General features: G+C 46.3%; 1 long non-coding RNA gene across 1 annotated transcript in view; it reads left to right on the forward strand.

Annotated features, from left to right (window-relative positions):
* The first annotated feature begins 204 nt into the window (after positions 1–204).
* Positions 205–23,318, forward strand: part of LOC141372395 (uncharacterized) — a 97,221-nt gene continuing 74,107 nt past the window's right edge. Inside the window, exon 1 of the long non-coding RNA XR_012377600.1 lies at positions 205–342. This is a non-coding gene — a long non-coding RNA (uncharacterized lncRNA). The remainder of the gene's footprint in view (positions 343–23,318) is intronic.

Below are 23,318 nucleotides of genomic sequence, written 5' to 3' on the forward strand. Positions count from 1 at the left end.
GACATGGAAGAAGGGAGCCCAATTTATGGATGTGTCACTAAGTTAACCACTACTATCGTCAGCTGGTGCTCAATCCTGTGAAATGCATTTCAGAACTGTTCACCAGGGAGAACAGAAGTGGAAACATTTACCCATTGCCCATTGGCTCCTGCCTCCCATTGGCCAAAGATGATCCCACAAGCATAATTTCTGTTTTCCCAGGTTGTGCATGCATGAGTTTTCCAAGGGAATCCCAAGTCAGAAAGGCTACGTTGCAGGAAGTCCAATGTATGTGCTGCAGGTCCTAGACAAGACATTACTGATTTCACCAAAGTCTGCCTGGAATCAGCTGTGACAACGAAGGTAAGGTCAAATGGATTTTGAAGTTGTGCAAAAGAGATGTCCATGTATTGGCTTTTTTGAATTTGTGGACATTCTTATACATGTGTCTTGGTGCACATCTGTACATATTTCTGTTAGGTATATTCATAGGATTGGAATTGTTGGAACATAGATATTCACATGTTTAAGCTCAGGAGATATTGCCAAACAGTTTTCTAAAGTGGTAACGTTTATTTCCGTTCCCACCAGCGATGTATGAGAGTTGAAGTTGCTCCAACATTTTGTGTTGTCATATCTTTTTAAAATATCACTTAAAAGATATATACATATTTTTTTCTAATATTATATATATAGCTTTCTAATAGCTAATGATTGTTGCCAGACTGTGTCTCCTTAGCTGCTCATTCACTTAGCACCACATTTTACATCTGGTCATTTGAGTGCTGTGTCCTGGGCCGCAGATGTGCTCATGTATTCTGGGCTATTGTGGTGAGATCAACAACTTTGCACTTGACCTCAGTGGCAATCCAAAGAAAACAAAGAGAAAGGAACAAGACATTTAACATCCCCAAAAGAAGTCACCATAATTGATTACATTTCATTTATCAGGAAACCATTCCAAGTCTTTGACTAATTTGAGACTCCCTATTGTGATAGGGAATCTCTTCCTTGATGAGATGTTATAATTCTTTCCAGTAGTAGCCAGGGGCCTGCTTTTCTCAGCTCAGAGTTTAGGCTGTCTGTTACATGTACTCTTTTTTTAAAAATATTTATTTATTTATTTGAGAGAGAGAGCACAAGTGAGTGGGGGGGGCGGAGGGAGAGAGAAACTCAAGCAGAACCCTTGCTGAGAATAGAGCCCAACATGCTCACGACCCTGAGATCATGACCTGACTCTGGGATCATGACCTGAGCCAAAATCCAGAGTCGGACACTGAACTGACTGCGTCACCCAGGCGCCCCACATGTAGTCTTTAATAGAGAAACAGGAAGGAAGGAGAGACCAAACTTCAAGGTCTGGCCCCAGATTCCCTGTCTCCTTTGTTCCAAGGTGAACCAGCATGTGACCCCTCTGTAATGCAACAGCCAGTGCTGCCTTCACTTCCACTGACCACAATCAAATTTCCTTCTGTGTGGCCATCTTGGCCTAAGCTTCAGAGTAACTCCTCCTAGGTGATGCACCAAGTCTTGGAAAACCACACTTAGGTATCTCTAGCTTCTTTTTTTTTTTTTTTAAGATTTTATTTATTTATTTGAGAGAGAGAGAATGAGAGATAGAGAGCACGAGAGGGAAGAGGGTCAGAGGGAGAAGCAGGCTCCCTGCTCAGCAGGAAGCCCGATGCAGGACTCAATTCCAGGACTCCAGGATCATGACCTGAGCCGAAGGCAGTTGCTTAACCAACTGAGCCACCCAGGCGCCTGGTATCTCTAGCTTCTAAATAGCCCTTCCAAAGATAAGGAAGTGGGTTACATGAATTATAAGTGGAAAGAGTTTCTACTTAAGAAGCCTCCAGAAGCCCCCCAAGGTCCTCTTTCTCTGTGGCCTGCTGTGACTATTTTACTCCCTGACTACTAAGAGCAGAGGCTCCTCAGTCCCGCCTCTGCCCTGTGTGCTGGCCCAGCCCACCCCGCCTCCAATACAGGCCGTTCCTGGGCACACTGCTGGCCCACCTTGCTATGCCAGGCCACGGAGCTGTGCCGACAGCACCTGGTGAGTCCTCTTCCCTCGAAAGATGCTTCACCCGCTCAGGGCAAAGTGCTCTTTCCTTACTGTGGGCAAAGGAAGATCAAATTGACCCCAACTTTTGCACTGAGAAGCATCTAGGAGGTGTCCTCAAGCATCTCAACACTCCGTCATCTCCTGAGGAGGAGGGCCCAACCTACAGCATTTTTCTTTTGCACCTCTTCTCTCTGCCACAGGGCAAAGCTGGCTTGCTCTTGAGTACTTCAACATTTCATGACTCTAAACATGCTGACTCCCCATACCTGTGGGGGGCAGGTGGCGAACAGGGTGATGGGCAGCCAGACTTGAGAGCTTTCTCCCAAACCCGCCCTCCTGTAGGAACAGCCAGTGTTCACTGTTGGACTCGCTACATGCCTTACTGAGCACTTTCTAGGCATCTATCTCATTTAATTCTTGCAGCTCTTCAAGGCAGCTGCTAGAATTAACCAACTTTATAGCTTGGGGGACTGCCTTTGGCTACCCAGTTAGGAAGTGGTCACAGTGGGATTCAAACCCAGGTAGTGGCCTCCAGAGCCCACACGCTCAGTGGCGATGTTGTACCTGCATTTCTGGCTCAGTCCCCCAAACAGGGACTGTCAACTCCCAGCTACTTACTTCCATCTCCTTTCCTTGTGGTCCCAGCTCCCAGGATTGTCCTGAAAATGATTCCAGGGAATATGGTTGGGATGTATCCCCCCCTTCCTTGTCTTCTCCCCAAGTCCCCCTAAGCCTCCTGAGATTAGAGCTCCTGTGTTTTGAGCTGTGCTTTGGTGCAGACCATGGTCTGCAGGGGTAGACTAGACTCTGAGCTTCAAGCTCTTGCTCTGCTACTTAGCAGATGTGAAAACAGCAAGCCCCAAGGCTTGGTTTCTACATTCGTACCATGGGATAATCCTAATGCCTGCCTAGTAGGGCTTTTCATAGGATTTGAGGGGCTGATGCATGGCAACATTTCACAAAGGACTGGGCACTCTGAAGGGTACAGTGAATATCTGCTTTACTACTAACAGAATTCCTGTTCAGTTTTTGAAATCTCAAGATTGGAAAGTGCAAACACAGATTCCTTTTGGTTCCCGGTCTCTCCAGGTCCTTCGCCCCTTGCCCACATTTTAGCGCCACTGACTGCTGCAGCCATTTCACGTGGCTTTGGAGCACCGCACACTTTCTTATCACCACTTTCTGGTTGCACAGGGACTCAGCTCCTCCCTCCATTTAGAGAGGATGTTGAGCTCTTCCAGGTGGCCCTTGGTCAAAGCCTGTGCCTTTGGTGTAGCCCTGGTGGATGCACAGTGCCTCCACTGACATTCAGCAACTCAGAGGCTTATTTACATATGAAGAGCATTGGAACGTTTGCAAGGTCCTGGGTAACAGCAGATTATCACCTTCAATCAGAGGTCTTCACTTCCCCTCCCACACTTCAGAGCTGACTCTGACTAACAGTCTGAGGCCCGTGCACCCACCAGCAGTATAATGAGAGCCCCAAGGTCAAGCCTCACCTATGGAACTTTGAGTTTTCTAGTGGTTTTCCATTTGTGTATGTGTTGTTTTTAAAGATTTTATCCATTTATTTGATAGAGAGCGAGAGAGTACGAGAGAGAGAGAGAGAGAGAGAGATCACAAGCAGGGAGGAGGGGTAGAGGGAGAAGCAGGCTCCCCGTTGAGCAGGGAGCCTGATGCAGGGCTCGATTGCAGGACCCTGGGATCATGACCCGAGCCAAAGGCAGATGCTTGACCTACTGAGCCCCCCAGGCATCCTAGTGGTCACCCATTTAAATGAGGAAAAAAGAAAGAGGTGAATTCATCTTACCAGTACATTTTATTGAACCCAATGTCTAAAATATCAGATCAACATATATTTAATATAAAGATTATTAATGAGGTAACTTAAATTTTTAAAATTTGTACTAAATCTTTAAAACTGTTATGTAGTTTATACTTACAACACATTATAATTTGCACTGCTCATTTCTAGGGCTCGCAGCATACGTGCTACTCACTACTGTAGTAGACAGTCTGCATGATCCAAGCCTCCTTCGACATTTCCTACTAGAGGTCTCTGTCCTACCAGAGGCAGCACATAGCATGGTGCCTGGCACACAGAGGAGGGCGAAGCTTGGGTTGCTCTTTCCTTCTAGCTTTTGCTGTCACTAAATCATCCTCATACTGACTTACCCTGTCCCTCTTGTCTTGTCACACTGTTTACCTTTTCTAGGTGCTGGGAAGGGTGCTGGGAGGCCTGGAGGCAAAATTTAGTGCAGTGTTGGGTGACATCTCCAAAATGGCTCATCTGGCCAGAACTAAAACTAGATCCCTGCTCTATAGAGTCTTTACCAAGCCCATTTGTGGTTTATCCAGAGGGTGACTTCGGACCAGCTAGACTAAAGACAAAGGCTTAGTATAACTGATGGACAGTACTCTTGTCCAGAAAAGGCACAGAGCTTTCTATCAGAAGAACACCAGAAAGCTAACCATGAGAGTTGGCTTCCTATCCCAGAAATGCTGTACTGCTCAGGTCAGGGATCCACTTTCTTGTCTCTTAGAAATACCTACAATGGTGGTTAAAATAAATCTCATATCTATACTAGTGTGGTGGTTCTTAGGAAGTGTATCAGAATGACATATGTGAGGAGATTTCTCAAAATATTTTTCTGCTCCAAGAGTCTAGCGTAAACGCACATCCCAGAGCCAGAGATATGTGTACATTTAGACGCTGACACTGTCTCTGCTTCCAGACCCCACTACTACCTTCCCAGTCAAGAACCACCATCGTGGTGGCATCCAAATGAGTAGCTCTGACATGAAGGTTTAGAAAAAATAATCCAACATCTAATGAAGGCCCTTCTCTCTGCTCCTTGATTCTCAGCTCTTTCAAAACAGCTTCTCTTTCCAGTTGACACGTAAAGGCTCCGACCTGACTTTCTTTTCCTCAGGAACCTTCATGATCTTCCCCGGCATCTGCTCCTGCGCCTCCTTCCTGTACTTCAGAATGTGGCCTACGACACCGAGCACTAGCTAAGTACATACAGCTTGTCAAAGGATGGGGCACAAATTGACCAGAGGTCTTCCATTTCTTATCAATTTACCCAATAACATTGTCTTTCTCTGTAGAGGTTACACTTTTATGCACATAAATGAGAATTAGAACATCTCTGCCCTGTTCCCCTTGGTGGTGTAGCACCACGATGATGCATGTTGCCACCCATTTCACTGGAAGATTTGCCATAAATTTGCTTTTAAAAGACATTCTCTTACAGGACTGTCAATGGCCCTTGCATTAAAAATGAGAAAAATATGGAAACATGCATTAAAATATTCAGAAATAAATGGCTTCTTTATTACATAAAAGCTCTCATGTGTCTCAAAGGTACTGAGAATAGAATAATTTATCGTAAATGAGATGATTATTGCCGGGAAAAGGTCTATTTTAATGCCAGTTTTCTTGGGGATTAAACCAAACCCTAACGGTCCACTGGGGGTGTTCATAAATGTGTAAGTCAAACGCTTAAAAGCTTTAAGTGGGAAATACATGCTGATGTAGCATCTTTGGGAAGACAGAACACATTCTGTTTGTTCTTATCTCTGGGGGAGTCAGCGCCCGGGTCCAGAAACAAAATGAAGAGAATGACTCCTCTGAAACCCAGATGAAAATCCGCTGTGCTTTGGGGTTTGAATTGCGACTGGAACCTCAGCCTCTCAGCCCCCAGGGTCCCCAGCAGCTGGGCGGCGGCCAGAAGCAGAGATGCGCTCTGCAAAACAAACACGGTCTTGAGAAAATGTTATCCTGTTGTCCTTTTGGGCACATATTTCGCAAGAAGATAAGTGGGGACTCGAAAGGAAAACTACAGATCTGGAGTTAAGAAAAAGAGTGAATTGTATTTTCTGATAGAGCCAGAAAATAGGGTGTGGCTATTGCACCGCCGATGTACGGCTTTATCCGCGCCGCCAATGTACGGCTTTATCCGCATCTCAGATGTACGGCTTTCAGAGACTCAGAACATGATCAAATGCATTTCTCACAAAAACTCTATTTGATTAATATTATGTGTATTAGCATATTATTTATATTGAGTGAATCTTTTTTTTATTTTTTTTAAGATTTTATTTATTTTTCAACAGAGAGAGAGAGAGAGACAGCGAGAGAGGGAGCACAAGCAGGGGGAGTGGGAGAGGGAGAAGCAGGCTTCCCACTGAGTGGGGAGCCCGATGCAGGACTCGATCCCAGGACCCCAGGATCATGACCTGAGCTGAAGGCAGACACTTAACGACTGAGCCACCCAGGCGCCCTATATTGAGTGAATCTTAATTTGATCCTTCTGTGTTGAACCAGGGTCTTCTTTATAAATAGTAATTATCACTGTACAGTAACTGAGCAGAGGCCTAGAGATTAGAATGCCATGTAAGTCACCTTTTCAGGGACAGTTTTAATGGTCTTGGAGGGGAGAAAACCAACCTTATGCATGAAGCCAGGGTGTCTAATGACTTGGGCAAGGGAAGAGAAAAGTAATGCGCATTCATTTTGTTACCAGCATAACTGCCATGGAGACTGGCATGCTGCTGATTATATTTCATATTCCCTGTACTATAAAGGCTTTATTACATGACCTAGCATGTGATAACAGATAAAAGGAACCCCGTAAGTAGCTCTCCTAACATTCCCACTGTCATTTCCTTACCAGTACCCTTTTATCCCATGTTCTCCTGCAACTTCATTTCTAGTTGCCGGAGGACATTGCATTCAGTACATTGCCTCCCCTCTGGAAGGATCCATGGAGCTGAGTACTAACATCATCATGACTGTCTTGTTTGGAGGGACGGAGGGGAGGGCGTGGGCAGCCAGGGTCCTGGACCGGAAAGAGGAACTGGCAAGGAAGAAGTCTGGCTTAAGGACAGGCCCCCCAGGACTGATGCCTTGGCGGTCTATTTAAGTCCTTGGATGTCTGCACTGGGGTTGTAACAAGAGCCAACATTTATTAAGTATTTTGTGTGTGCCAGAACCTGAGTATTATCTCCTTCAATCCTAACACAACCCTGTGAAGTAGGCACTGTTATCTCTGTGTTAAACATGAGGGCTAAGGCTCAACAAGATTAGGTAAATCCCAAGTCCACCCATCAGCTAAGTGGCTGATCCAAGTTGTGTGCCATCTCAGAGCCTGAGCTCAGACCACTCTGCCCCACCCCACTCCACTATTACACATAACTTGCTTCTTGATCTTTACCCTTTTTCTCTCTCTCCTTTTTAAGATGATGAAGACTTCAGAAAATGTGTTCATATTGTTTCTATTCTTTGTAAGCTTAAAGAACAACATGGCGGTTTCTGGACTAAGACTCACAGGGCCCAAATTCTTACCTTTGTGCAGCTACCAACTCACTGTGTCATAGTGACACCTGACCATTGTGCCTCAGTTTACCCATCTGTAAAATGAGGGAGTTGGACTAGATGGTATCTGAGCATGATTTGGCCTCTGATTTTGGGTGCCTCACCAGGGTCTAAGGGGCTGTTGGCCATGACTCACCTGGACCATCCCCACCTGAGATCTGAGTGCCACAGGAGGACAGCGCCCCTGATGACAGTGACTGGACCTCCCAGCCCAGACCCCAACACCCATTATCCAAATTATTAGGTGACAATAATTGCAACAGTAACATAAAACCTGTAGCAGAAATTCAATGATACGGAAAACATGGTGGGTGAACCCAAGCCTACCCATTTGTGGAGGGTGAGTCACCTCACGAACTTCTTTAGGTCCAACCTTGCCTTCCTAAGGCAGACCCTGAACTGCTGCCTTGCTCCAAGCTCCAGCCAGCAAAATAAAGCTGAGAACAGGGTTTCTGTTCTGGTCTAAGAACATGCCCAGGATTCTGGGCTGTAGAGCTGACTTGCATATTTGCCACATGCATTTGCAGAGTGGCTTTTGTTAAGTGGTTCCAAGTCCAGTTTGTAAAATAAGAGACTGCCTCGAATCAATGCAGATAGGGCAACTGCGTTCCCATCCAGAGCATCCCACCCAGAGGAAGCGTGTTTTTAAACCAGTGAAGGCGAATCCTTCCCACTTTAGGAGAGAGGAAACATAATCAGGCAAATTCACCATGGTGAGAAGACTGCCTTTCCTTGCCTTTAATGGGGCCAGAGTACTTTGGACTGGAAAAGTGCCAAATGCTATGTAATTTTTAAAATCATGTAGGTGTTTAATAATTAATGCTTGTTTTCCTTCCATTCTGCCCCACACCCTCAACATCTTCCCCCACTCAAGTATGGATCTTTGATACCTTCTCAGGAATTAGGATATCTTTAGCTGTTTACAGAACCAGAGGTTAAGTCTAGTTAAGAAGAGGTTTGGGGGGAAAATTACCATAAAAAACCAGAAATATGGTTTGCCTTGGGGTTGCAATTTGAGGCTCAGTCTTACCCTCAGAGGGTCATTTGGTAAAAGCTTTATGGTGGACACACGGATGGGAATGGGGGCAGTTGGCTATTATTTGCAAAGCAGGCATAAGTGAAAGCATGTGGTTACTGACACCTGGCCTCCTCTCTGGAAGGGATCTGCTGTGCTTTCGAGATAAGATAAAACTCTAATGCAAATACTGATTTAGTTTCTCCTTTTTGTGCTGACCTGCCTGTTGTGTTATCTCATTTTTGTAGGCTTGACCTCGGTACAGTTGGAGATTTTCGAGGTGGGTAGTTGTTGCTTCTTTGTGCCTGGTGGGTCTTTGTGCATGAAATGGAGGTTGCCTGACCCTTGCTTCTCCTCCCCTTCTCTATGCCCTACCTGCTCTCAGGAGCCTGCCTGATTTGGAGGCGAAATACACCATCATTGCAATAAGCCATTATTCAACGTGGATTGAATGACCAGTCACCACGGAGTGAGCTGGCATCAGCTTTGTATTGCTAATCATGGCTAATCGTGAAGGAGCAGATGGGGACTGTGCAGGGGAGGGAGTGTTTACAGCAACACAGATTTGGAGCTCTTCCTGGGGGAAGGGAGAGGTGGGGAGGACTGGGCAGTGACAGCTGCCAAAGTGGTCCATCTGGGTCAGTGGCTCTTGACCTCCTCGGAGTGCAAAAGAGTCATCTGCTCTGCTTGTGAAGAAATGCAGATTTCTGGGCCCCCGGCTCCAGAAATTTTGATTCTGTCCATATGGGAGGGTCTCAAGATTATTCTCCTGCAGGCAGCCCGGGGTCAGGAACACTTCGAAGGGCAACAGGCTAACTGCCAAGGGGGAAGGGTCCAGGAGGAAGAAAAAGAGCAGAACGTAGGAAGTAAACAGATACCTGAAGGCAGCAAAAAATCAGGTCTTTGGGGTCAAACTTCGCTCTAATCTCTGCAATGTTAATCTTTATGAGCATTCTTCCTTCCTGTTAAAACAAGGGGAAATAACAGTAGTGATAATTTGTAATATGCAGTGAGTTCTTAACTTCCCACAGGGCTGTGTGTTTTAGTGGGCTGCCTGATTTAAATCTCACGATAACGCTCTAAGGAGGGCATGTCGGTATCTTCCTTTCACACGTGGAGAGACTGAGGCACAGACCGAGCATATGACCTGCCTACAAGGCCACCCTGCTAAGAAGTGTTGGAGCTGGGATTTGCACCCAGGAAGCCGGAGCTGGGGGAATGCAGTGAGAAAATGTAGAATATCCAGCCCCTGCCTGACACAGAGGGGCTCAGAATTTGTTTCCTTCCTTCACGGTGTTGCTGAACATGGCGGACAGCTGACCTGACTTTTCTCCAGCGGCCTGCTCTCCATCACTGCTAGACGCCTGGGGTGGGGGGTGGGGTGGGGAGAAAAGCGCTGGATCTGAAGACCTTCTCTGAGTTTCTGTTTCTTCATCTCTAAAATGAGGGCCGCACTCCCCTTAAGTCATGGGGTGCCACAGTCAAATGAGACAATGCCAGTGAAAACAATTTTGTAAACTCTAACATCCTGTACAAATATCCAGTGCTATTAAGAAGACATATATAGCTCCGGTCATGACCCGGAGTAGCTGATACCACTCAGACACCACTCTCCTCCCTTCTAGCTGCTCTTGGGTAAAATAAAAATGTGTGTTCATGTGTTTTCAGATAGTGGTATAGTCCTCCTTTCCTAATGAGGCCTCATTCTCTTGTGGGTGGAGAAGGGGAGAGATCAGGTGCAAGTGTTGAGGCTGCTCCTTAGGGACAGAGTGAAGACTTCATCCCACAGAGGTGAGGAGGATGGCCAGTGTGCAGGGCATTCCATGACATTCCAGAACATTCCGTGTACTCCGATAAGGGGTGAGGGGAGTCCATCCCACAGGCAAAGACTTGAGATCTCCAAGGAGAGACCAGCCCCTTATTCCTGGCCCTTGCCGTGGTAAACAGTCTAACCGGCAAAGAGGATGAACCCTTGTGGTCTTTAAAAATTTTGTAACATCTCAGGGATATTTAGTGTCTTGTACCTGCTGTTTTTGCTGTACCTGGAGGTTTTGCTGAGTTAGGATTGTATCAAGATGCTGTTCAAGTGAGAACCTCCTTTTGGGGAGAGCCAACCCAAACTCACAGATAGGAACATGGCAAGAGCCACAGTTTTCTAGACTAGATGATAAAAGCAAACCGGAAAAATGATTACTTGGAGCTGCTGTCTGCCTTTTCTAGGAGTCTCCTCATGACGGCTCTTAGAAAAACTTCAGAGCCACCAAAGAGAGATAATGATCATTTTGCCCATAATGAGAGCTTGCAAACAAAATCTTGTGGCAAATCCACACCATACTCCCACATAAACCTATGTACTGCCTCCTGGAATAAAGAAGACGGTTTTTCCCCAGGAAAAGTAGACAGTAGATCTGGGAAGAGCCCAGTTAAAATAAAAATAAATAGAAAAAAACCGTTGCCACTTTTTGGCAACAATAGGTAGAGCTCACTATTTTGTTTTGTTTTGTTTTGTTTTATCTGTGTCTCATCAGGTAAGAACCTCTTAGTTAGGTCTCCTCTTGAAGGCACACCAGTCTGGAGAGGGAAGGAATAAAATTCATTTTTACAGAATTCAATTCCTTTCCATCTGATTCTATTCCCTCCAGTAGGATTTGATAAACACTGAGGAACTGCTGTAGGTCAGCAGACTGTGTAGGTCCTGGGAGACAGAAATGCAAGACATGGGCTTATATTTCTGTTCTTTCGGATCCAGAATGGAAATGGGCATCCCTTTTCCATTAAAAGGCCACAAGGGCGGTCTTTGGGGGGCAGGGTGGGATCAGAGAAGACAAAAAGGTCAGAAAGAACCAAGATTTAAAATTGGCTTCTACTTTGGTGGTGAGGCAGAAGGAACTAGGCTAAGGGAAGACTCCTCTCCAAGCAGACCATCTGGATGCACTCCATGTGTGTTGTCCTATCACAGAGACAATAGGACTGGAGAGTGCTTTCACATACACTGCTTCACTTCATCCTTAAAACAAGCCGACTTATGTGCGCCTGGGGTGGCTCAGTTGGTTGGGCGACCGCCTTCGGCTCAGGTCATGGTCCTGGAGTCCCGGGATCGAGTCCCGCATCGGGCTCCCTGCTCAGCGGGGAGTCTGCTTCTCCCTCGGACCCTCCCCCCTCTCATGCTCTCTCTAGCTCATTCTCTCTCTCTCAAATAAATAAAATATTAAAAAAAAAAAACAAGCCAACTTACTACCTTGACTTTACAGATGAAAACACTAAAGTTCGGTCATGACCTGCTCAGGTCTTGAAGAGGCGACGCTGAACCCTTATGTTCAGTCTGCCTTTCTGCACCCCCCCCCCCACCGCAGCTCTGCAGACACGTTGCATTCACAGGACATCTTACCCCACTAAGAGTATTTTTTCTGTCGTCCTATATACACTTCATTTATATTTCACTTCAATCCCCTACCTGGGATAAATAGTCTTCAAGAACTGTGATTTCTATTGTTGTTTTGTTACTACTTAGGAGTCTAAGACAAAGCCTTAGTTTTCTCGACTTTAAATGTTGGGTCTGGACTAGGAAACATCTAGCATTGCTTTACGTTCAGCCTTCTGTGATTCTGAAATCTGTTACTTTATTAGTTCACACTCCATTTCTTTTTTTGTTTGTTTTTTGTTTTGGGGGATTTTTTTAGTCTTCACAAAAAATCTCGTATTGAGAAATACGTTCATGCCAAATTCATTACAGCTTGAAAGCTCTTTGGAGGCAGAAAATGAACTCTGATATTTTTTGCAAATGTAAAAATTCTTTCAGCCATGCCAAATTAACTCAAAACATCTGAATGGTTTGCCTCCAGGTATCATAAAACTTTCTCTTTTCGACTTGGAATTCTATTTCAGAAAACTTCTATTTTCATAGATGTTGTATGTAGTAGAAGCCTGAAAAGCTGCAGAGAACTCTGGTGGAATGATATTTGCTGTGTGGGCTGAGAGCCAACTATTGTTCTTGCTGGTTCTCAATAGAGAAGGGAGAAGTATTTACTAACTATCCCCGGAATCTCTCAATTAGCTTGGAATTTAAGGGATTTTCCTGACGTGTTGTGTGGAGGTCATTTAATGCAGAGGGGCCCAGGTGAAAAATTCTTAACCCTACAGTGGAAGATAGGCTGGCTCAGGAGGCCAGTTTGGGATGGGAATCCCACCTCGTTTTAATCAACCAGCTGGTGGCTCTGAGCAACCACCTTCCCCAGCGTCAGTTCTGTCTGATCCCGTGGGTGACACAAAAGCGGTTTAAGACCTGGTCTACGCTGAGTAGCATGAGAGTGACGGACTCAGAGTGCAGTCCTCCAAGCTAGGTTCCCAGACCCAACTCCCCACCAGCAATCTCCTAAAATCTATGTGGGGGGGTGGGGGGGGGGTGGGGAGTGCAGGCAGCCTCTGCTTTACTGAGCGTCCAAGTGACACCCGTGCAGCAGCTGGGTGACCCGCTCCTGGGGCGTCCACGGGTCGCTGGAGATGGGGAGAGAAGACTTCCAAGGACCCCTCCCCCGGGGAGGACCTGTGAGAAAGGAAGAAGCAGCAAAGAGTAGGACTGCTCACAGGGCGAAAGACAGGGGTGCTGTTTGGATGGAAGCAGGGTGACACGCAGGGGGCAGCCGCCAAGCCTGGCCTGGAGAGAGGGGGAGAATATGGTCAGCTGACGTTTGACTGAAGAGGTGTTCGACTTAAGAAAACGTTTGCTGTCTCGTAGGCGGTGGCCGATACACCAAAGCTGTCCTGCTCGGTAGCTGCCTTCCTGAACCTTCCACAGTAGTTGTGGGCGGCGAAGGAGAACGAGGCATGAGGATGGCAGGCATCTTCCCCCCCCCCCCCCGTCAGAAGGGACTAACAAAGGGGACAGCTAGAGGTGGTCTGTAGGGCCCACCCAAGAGCTGCCTCCTTCAGAGTTCCAGGTGAAAACGAGGGGGGCCCCCCGGGAATGGTGAGACCCTGGGGGAAGGCCAGGGGCGTCGGAGCTAAACTTTGGGGGATAGGAGGAAGGCACTGAAAATAAACAGGAAGGAGGGAGGCGCGAGAGGGCTCCTTCCTGGGGAGCGAAGGCTAGCAGAAGAAGCGAGGCTCTAAACCCCGCAAGCGGTCCTCTTCCCACAGTTGGGCTGTGGGTTAGAATCTGAGTCTGCACCATCTCACACCCTGAACACCATCTTTCAAGGACTGCAGCCCTTGCTTTGGGCCGGGCGGTCAGAGCCACGCCGTGTTCCCTGGAGAGCCAAACCTTGCCGCCTGGGAGGTGAAAGCGGCCCCAGCCTCAGTGTCCACGGATCCGGCCGTGGGGCTGGGTGGCTAGGACACAGGGCCGCCCCCAGCCTGCTTGCAAGCTTTCCTCCACCAGTTCCAATGACTGATTTATTTATCGCTGATCTCTGGCTCTTCGTTTGCAAAAAGGGAGCCAGAATGTTAATTAACACGAGAGGTTAAGCCGTTGTTTGACCTCCCGGCTGCCTGCCGGGGAGGAGGAGGAAGGCCATGGGATCTCTGCTAGTTTTTGTTTATAGGAAGAGCCTTCCACTCACTGAGCTCCAGCCTAACTGTAAAAGACACGAAGGGTGTGACTATCAGGCTGGCGGTAAATGGGAACACACTGTGGCTTTGTCTGGGCCTGTAGGGAGTTTTTGGTAATTTTTTTCCTTTCAAGCCCCCTATAAAAATATCTGGGGATTCAAGGATGCTGACTCCGCATTTCTCACCTCAAGCCTGCACTTTCTCTTCCTTGAATGTATGTGTGGCCACGTTTTTTCCCTCATCAGCCACAGGCAGTCTCTCGTAGCCCTCGCTGCCCCAGTGGTCCCCTTCCGGCTAACTTTACACAGACCAGATGGCGTCTAAACAAGTCACCACTATTGCACGCAGGCCGTGCTCTGCTCCTGAAAACGCACTGGAGCTGGGGAATGTTGGTTCCTGGAAGCCCACAGGGTTTCCTCTAAGCCAGCAGGACCTGTTTATTTTATTATTTAAAAAAAATTTATTTTTCACTGAAAAGGGGACACTGCTCACATTCAGCGGCTCACTAATTCTTTCAAGTCAATGGAATCAAGCCGCGCTTGAACCCAGAGCCACAGCAGAGCCGGGGGCCGGCAATGGCGGGAGAGCTTACCCTTGTCCCCAGCGGGGACCCCCCCCTCCATTGGGGTGGAATCAGGGGCTACTGATTTCAAGCTTCCGTTTTTAGAGATTTAAAAAAGTAAGCATTTTAAGTCTCTTATTTAGATTTAGCTAAAACTCGGCTCTGGCTGGCACCCATTTGGGTCCTTGTCACCGAGGTCGCAGGACAACTTGGAAGAATGGTTGCCCTCAGTAGACACAGGCCTCTGTCCTAACCACATCCAGCAGCTTCCTCCACCATCCATCCCCAGAGCCCAGGCTTGTGGTTTGGGCTCAACCCATCACTTGGCTCCACTGGACATGCACACACACACGTGGGTTCCCAAACACCCAGCTTCTGACCGCCTCTGAGGAAAATGTGCCCTTTTAGAGCAGATCATTTTAAAGGTACACGGGCTTAGGAAAACAATGGTTTCGGTTTCCCTAATGCAAACCTAGCTAGGGCTACCACTGTCTACAGGGTACATTCATGCCTCAGGATACCCTCCTGATTATTGTCTTGCTTCTTGTCTGTGATCAATTCAACAAATGTGTAATAAGTGACCATAACAGGCAAGGGGCCAGATGGTCCCAATTATCCCTTTAGTTCTAGTTCGCTTTTTATAATTTTTAAGATACTTCACCATTTGTGGTCTGTTGATTTTCCCTCTGTTGCTGAGCAGGTACTAATAGCCTCATTTTAAAATGAACTAGTGGAAGCAGGTGATGGGTATCTGAAGTCACAGAACCAGTAAAAGGTAGAGTGGGGATGTGACCCACGTGTTTGGACTGTAAGAATGAGCATCTTCCATTATACCATAGCCACTTAGAGGTGGAAGCCTGAAGGTCTGCTAAGAGATTCACTGTGATGGGCCCTTAAAAACTGAAGACAGTAAAGTTGGGAAGAAATATAGACCATGAGCCAGAGCTGAGTGTCCCGCAAAGCTTATCGCCCCCCGCTCCCCATGTGCCTGGAGCTGACAGCAGCAGCTTCATGTAGAGGTAAGAGCTAGATCGTCTACTCACTGGCTGTGTGACTCGGGCCACTTAACCTCTTTGTGCCTCAGTTTCCCATTTATATAAGGGGAATAACAAAAATCCTCCATTCATATGGTTATGACCATTAAATGAATTGGTATTTGCATAGTCTTAGAATAGTGCCACGTAAGTCCTGGTTAAATAAGTAAAAAGCTTTGCTCCTAAGCTGGGCTTGGCCAGCTGCTGGGGATGAGGGTATGAGTAGCATCACAGCATTCTATCAGGCACTAACCTGGAGGGCTGCAACAGAACCCCTCAAGCACATCAGGCAGCATTATTGTCAATGGGCAAGAGCCACTCTCAAATTAGCAGTATTTTCTGAATGTGCTTTGAGAATTAGAGAAAATATGTAAAGCCATTGCTCCACTGCAAAATCCAGGATGGGTATTGATGCCTATGAGGATGGGCTGCTGACTGGCCTGGCTGATGAAGAACTGCTCTATAGAGTCACAAAATTGTCATGATGGTATAGATCTTAATGATCAATGAACCTCAGCCTCCTCATAGATCCAGCGCTCTCCTTAGGTCAGGAAACCAAGGTTCAGAAAGAGCAACTGATTTGCCTAGAGTCACACGGCAAATATGCCCAGGTCACCCAACCTTCTGAATTTTTTTTTTTTCCTGTCCAAATTGAAGATCTAGCCTTTTGGTCCTTGGAATATTGGCTGAGAGAACTTGTTGTCCTGGTTTTGTGCTTATTTTGGACCCAGTTCTAAAAGCTTTAATGGATTATAGGATTCCCCTGGAAGTTAGAGCTCTTGTGTATTCCTGGAGAACTGGTGACACCTCACAGAGGGAGAAGAGTAATGGATCTTTCCACCACACCTCGAATCCTGCTGCTGATGGGTACTAAGGCCTATTCTACTCTCAGGGGAGTCTAGCAAACCAAGCAAAAATTCCAAAGGCATCCTTGGTGGTTCCAAAGCCTACGGATAGACCCAGAAACCTCAGAGACCCCTGAGTCCTGGGGTCAAATGGTTCAAGATAGAGATGAATGTCCAACCTACTATTTTTTTCTTTGCCAGAGACACCCTCTGCCAAACACACGCACGCACACATACACATTTTAAAAATGGTGATGGGGGGCGGTGTATTAAGATCCTATACAGCACACAAGCACTGCAGGAAAAACCCATGTTTCATCATCTACTTGGAGCCAAAGAGCCCATCATAATGACTGCTAGTGTTAATGTTCATTATAAGCTAAGTAGTCCTATTAGCCCTGCTCTCCAGATGAGGAAATTGGGGCTCAGAGATGTTAAACAACTCACCCACAACTAGAAAGTAGCAGAGCAGAACATTCCAGCGCAGCCTGATGCCCCAGACAGGACACTTGATCCCCATGCTGCACTCCTCTGCAGACATATGGCAGTAAATGGACCACTCAAAATCTCCAGTGAACATGCAGAGAAGAGACTGGAGACTATTCACATCAGCGCAGACTGACATGTGCAAGACAGAAGCAGTTTAAAGAGAATGAAAGGTGGGGCACCTGGGTGGCTCAGTTGGTTAAGTGACTGCCTTCGGCTCAGGTCATGATCCTCGAGTCCCGGGATCGAGTCCCGCATGGGGCTCCCTGCTCAGCAGGAAGTCTGCTTCTCCCTCTGACCCTCCCCTCTCTCATGTGCTCTCTCTCTCTTTCTCTCTCTTTCAAATAAATAAATAAATAAATCTTAAAAAAAAAAGAATGAAAGGGAAAAGATGGCCCAATTCAAATCCAAATGGATAGGAAGCACCATGCAAAAGCAAATTGGAAAAAGCCCAGGCAACCGAGGGCCCCTCAACAAGGTGAGAGGATAGGAAAAGTGCAGGAGAAATGCCCTTTGCAACCCAAACACCACCTCATCCAGTAGCCTGGGAACCCGTTTTTAATCTTCATAAGTTATAGCTGGCTGCAGCCAACCATTTGCACAGTGTGTGGATTGAAATATTTTATTGCTTTATAGATGCAATAAAATAAATGCCATTAAGGGTGGCAATGACACTTGAGTTCTGGTGAAGGAGGCTGGAATACCGGAGCCAGGGCTTTTTCTGCTCAAGGTTCTTTAATGCGAGAAGAGGAGTCTGTTTTCCATTGTTGGGTTGGGAAAACATGAGAATGGATGGAGGATAAGAATTTTTAAAAAGTCAAGATCTAAAAAAAGAGATGATGGTGTTCTGGAGGGGTGGGAGGCAGAAATGAGGAGCCATTAATGGCTCAAACTATGACAGCAGGCTATGCAGGGTCTACTTGGCCTCCTCAAGGAAACAGACATGGCATCTGATGCATATAGGGGAATGAGGTGGAAGAAATCTTGAGCATGCTAAGATATATTTCCCAGAAAGATTAGGGTAGAATGTTTCTTTCCCAGCAAAGGAAAGTTCTGGCGGAAGGAAATGTGAAGAATGTGGGGAATCAAGGTGAGATGAGGCCAAGGCAACTGAGGGATAGAAAAGGCAACCGTGGATAGAAAAGGAGAAGCAAGAGATTTGGGGAATTAGCATTCACCCATGGAGGGCGTGGTGAGTTCTAGTAACTTTGGGCTGTAGGAGAAGAGCCATTTTTACTGAGAAAAATGCAAATTGGATCTGCGGAATGCTGACAGTCAAGAACTGTTCTGGGTACATGGGGCCAGAGGAGGGAGTAGGCAAGAATAATGCTACAAAAATGAGTAAGATAAATACCTTGCATCTGCATTAAGGATGTTATGCACTACGGTGGGAGAGTGATAGCAACACCTCGCTCTATGACATAATGCAGAGTGGCATGAATATAAAATGCAGTCACTAAAATTGGAGTCTGGACCTTAAGTGAAGGAGTGATGGGACCCATAGCATGCTGGGGGACACAGAGAGTCAGGAAAGGTTTTGCAGAAGAGGTGGCATTTCCGGTGGATCTTGAAGGATGAAGATTGTGCGATAGAAAGGAATTCCAGGCTTCCTTGTGTGCCTTCTTGGCAAAGACATGAACGCCGGAAAGCCCGGGGCATTTTGGTTCAGGTAAAAGTGTGAAAGTCTGGATGCCTGGATCCGAGGCTATTTGGAGGTTAGAACAGAAACCAAATCACATGGCCCTTTGGAACCATGCTGAGGACTCTGGGTTATATTTTATAGGCTAGTGTTCCTCAACCATTTTTCTGCCTCCATACCATTTATATCCATGGTATGACAATCCCAGAGTTCAACAGGCACCCGCCCTACTTAAGAGTCATATTGGAATTGTAGGATGGTGGACCTTCAGGGAGGGAAGTGGTAGGATCAGAGCTGGGAGATGAAGTAACGAGGATAGAGACTGAAATCGGGAAAATCAGCTTGGAAGTAATGGTTATCCAGGTAGAGATGATGAGGGTCTAAACTCACCATGAGCAGGAGTGTGTAGAGGTAGAAATGACCAGGCTTCATTCATTTTTGCCCTCATTGAACACCCACAACAGGCCAGGCACTGTGTGTCTGTTATTGGGGAATACAAATATTAAACCCCAAGACCTACCACACATTGCTTAACAATCTGTGAGGCAAGTAAACCAACACTAAACCATGTGGGGGTCAGGACAGAAGCCATGGAGGGACATTTAGGAGCACAGAGGAAAGGCGTTTACTTACGTGTGCTTTCAAAAAAAGGTTTCTTGAAGTAAATAGTCCTGAGCTAAGGCTTAAAATATAAGTAAGAACCACCTAGGTGGAAGAGGAGCCACACAGGGCTGGGGAGGATGGGAGAGCACGCACAAAGACATAACAGCATGAAATGGCATATGACATAAGAGAGGTAGCAAATATCTGTGCAAAAATTGAAAACAGTTGCTGTATACGAAGTAGGGCACTCTATGAGGAAGCTGCGTGTGTTACTGCACATGATCATTGGGATGTGCATCATGGCAGCTAGAGATACAGTGGCCAAAGCTGGAAGAAAAACTGTCTTGTCAAAGAGTTTGAACTTCAAATGGGAAAGTGATGTAACTCAGATTTGTGTTTCAGAAAGATTATTTTGGTAGCTGTGTGAAAGATGGATGGAAGGGGCACAAAGCAGGAAGGAGGCAACAAAGTGGGCAATGATGAGGTGGCAGCAATGGCTAAGGGGGACGAGAATGAGAAAGCAAGAAGACGAGCAGTCAGCACGAATGGTGACGGGTCAGATCTGATGGAACAAAGTGCCTAGGAGGAGGCCGGGTTTCTGAGCTCATGATTGTGGCTGATTGTGGTGCAATTCACGGGGTTGGAGAGGGAGGTAAGGCAGGTTTGGAGTTGGCGGGGGGATGGCCAGCTAGAAATGAAAGGTAATGGGTTCTGCTCTGTACCTACTGAGGAATTATCTGAGAGTGGTTTCTAGGTAAGAGTTGGAAATGCAATCCTAGAGCTAAGAAGAGAGGCCTTGGCTGAAGTTCTGGAATTGGGAGACATCCTCCTGTGTTGGTGGTTGAAGCCAAGGGGCTGGATCAGATCGCTCAGCGTCATGTGAAAGAAGAGGGCCAAAGGCAAAAACCTGGGCAGCACTCCCATTTCAGGAACGAACGAGTGGAGGAAGAAGTGACTTCGAAGGAGGTTAAGGAGGAGGAAGATGAGAGGCAGCTGGTAAACCAGGAGGGAGAGGTACCTGGAAGATAAAGGGTGTTTCAAGAAGGAGGGAGTACTCAACGTCACCTGGATTAGGTAAGAAGCAAGAGACAAACCAAGGGGAAGGCTGAGTCAAGACCTCCAATTTGTGGGACATTAGCTATCAGCGGCAAAGAAATGAAATACATTCATGTACTGGGAATACCATGTGTGGGCAAAAAGTAAGAATGAGAAAGAAAAGGAAGGCAGGTTAAGATAAGGCACTGTGGGACAGGCAGAGAAAAGTGTTGTTAAAACAAGACAATACTCCAAAAGAATGGCAATAAAATACCAAATGCAGGGTGCCTCGGTGGCGTCTCGTTGGCTGAGCACAGACTCTTGATCTCAGCTGGGGTCATGATCTCAGCAGGGAGTCAGCTTGAGATTCTTTCCCTCTGCCCCTCCCCCCCAGCAGTCTCTCTCTCTCTCTCTCTCTCTCTCTCTCTCTCTCTCTCTCTCTCTCACCCTCCCTCTCTCTCTCAAATAAATGAATATGCTTTTTGTTTTTTTTTTAAATACCAAATGCCCCATCAAGATATTCCTATCCCCTTCCTAGAGGAAGTGGTGGGGGGGCAGGAGGCGGAGGAAGGAAGAATTGGAGCAAGATTAATCATCTCCTTGTTGCAGAATAAGTGGCGCAGTTGCGTGATTAATGGGAATTCTGGAAGCTGATGCTTAAAGAATGTAGCCTAACTAATGGAAACGAAAATGGGCTGAGACCACAATAAAACTTGGAGGTGTGTTTAATAAGTATTTGAAAATAGGTATATTATCACCCCAGAAAAGAATCGGGTAGATTTCGTTTTTAAGAATAAATGATGGCTGCCAACATGACAAAAAGATGGTAATGATTTACCTCCTGATGAGAGCACGCAACACCATCTATCACATATTTGCAACAACAACAAAAAAAATGGAGCCTGAATCAGCTCACACCTCTAGATTCAACCTTCAGTCTACAGGGAAGAGAGGGCAGAGGAACATCTTACACAACAGCATGGAAATAAAGTTAGCAAAACCCAGACAGTGGGAAACTCTGCAGGATAAATAACCTGGTGTCTTCAACGAAGAAATTGCAAAAAGAAAAGAAAAGAGGGGAGGGGGCTGTAGATTATGAGCCTGGAAACATGTCACCCAAATGCAATGGGTGGAAATTTTTAGTTAGACCCTGGTTTCAAAAGAGCAGCTATAAAAACAGTGTTATAACACTGTTGAGGGAAATTTAAATACTAATTGGATACTTTATGACGTTTAAGGAATTATTTCAAGTGTTTTGAGATGTAATTTTTTAGAAATCTTATCGTTTGGGGATATATTCTAAAATATTTATGGATGAAATGATATAGCATCTGGGATTTGCTTCAGAATAATCCAGGGAGGGTCAGACCGAAAGGTGTGTATGTTACAGATGAGACAGGATTGACCCTGAGCGGTGAACCTGGATGTTGGGTTCATAAAGATTCAGTATACTACTCTCTCTATTTTGTGTATGCTCAAGAATTACCATCATGAAAGGTTTTTAAAAAATCAAAGAATAAATGTGAACATACCCATAACCTTTCGGAACTGTAAAAGGACTCCAACTTAAAGTGTTATTTCAAAATTGTCATGATTTCCTTTTGATGTTGAGTCTCTTCTCGTTTTTAATGTTCCTAATTAAAGAGCTTCCACCAATTCTTAAAAGTTAAAGATTGCTGCTGACCACTGTCACACAATGAAACGTGCAAGACGGGGGAGGGGGGCTGGGAGGTGGGGGTGTGCAAGCACACACAGTTTAATGTGGTTGTTTTGGACATTGCTTTTCTCTAGTTTGTCAGCACCCAAGGCTTCTGGGCAGCGGCAGAGAGGGACAACACGAGGGAAGCCAGGGAGGACAGACTGACTCGTTCAAGAAAGGTAGATTTGGGCTGGCTGCATTTCAACGGGGTCTCAATCAAAAAGACAGTAGCTGTAAAGAGGGGTCTGCTCTTGGCCCTGGAGGGCAAAGATGAACTCAGAATCGGAGAATTTAAGGACAGGAAGCCATTTCTCTGTCAGCAGATAGGAGTTCCCTGCTAGAGACTCAGAAAATGCTGAAGGCAACGTGATTTCAGAAAGGAAGGTCAAGAGGCTAGACCTATATCACAACAAAGAAGAACGACCCCAAGCTGAGAAAGCAGGTGCCCACAGGTGACACAACAAGTTTGTCACCAATAGCTCAAGGACAGAGTCTTGCCAGTTGCCCTTGGTCTTACCTCCTTCTATATAAGGTCCCCGGGTACGACAGGTGACCAGGAAGAAGACTGGTTCACCTGCCAAAGGAAGCTGATAGTCATGGCAGAAGGCTGGGCATGCTTTATATAATATCTTTTACCTAATGTATAAAATATGCCAATTAGTGGCTTTTACTTTGAGTTATAATATTATTTCCATTATGGTTTAAGAGTCCTGGGGTAAGGTGAGAAATTAATCCACACACCCATCTTAGAAACCACTGTGGCCTGGGGTATGCTTCTGAGTGTTCCATTTGCTGGAGAATCTTATTGATCCCTGGGAGAAGCAGTAATGGAGTCACAGGGACTTGAGAAGAAGCAGGAAGGGCTGGATGCTTATACTGCCAGTCCGACACAATGCGGCATGTGGGCAACGGACATACCGTTCTCTTGGACAGCTCCCAAATGGGACTGACAACCTATCCTGGAGCCGAAGAGAGGAAAGGGGCCAAGGCGTCAAAGCTGATTGATTGTGGGGAGGAAAGCTTAGGAGTGTGATATTATGTGGAAAGTCTCAAATGTCCAATAGAACTTATTCCAAATCCCCCAAGAAGATAGTGGTTTGTAAAAGACTGGACAGCCTAGTGGTCCATTATAGACACAGTAAGAAATCAGGAGGGTAAACCCGCCATTTGAAGAGCCTAGGGAGAGTTGTAACACCGATGCATAAAAGCCGATGCCTCCTTCCTCTTCCCTCCTCTCGTTTCCCTCCTCCTTTCCCATCTCATGAGGCAGCAGCAGTATGGCAAAGAGGGAGCCATACCAAGCCACCATGAGAGAGTGAGAGTGGAAAAGGACCCCACAGAAACGGGTACGGGTCTAACTCCTGCACCACACAGAAGTGGCAGCAGCGGCGGCAACTAAGTGAGGCCATCAGAAGGTGGAGTGGGGATAGGT

This window comes from Callorhinus ursinus, unplaced genomic scaffold (genome assembly GCF_003265705.2).
Source record: "Callorhinus ursinus isolate GAN/ISIS: 27379988/994484 unplaced genomic scaffold, GSC_fseal_2.0 scaffold3, whole genome shotgun sequence".
NCBI lineage: Eukaryota > Metazoa > Chordata > Mammalia > Carnivora > Otariidae > Callorhinus > Callorhinus ursinus.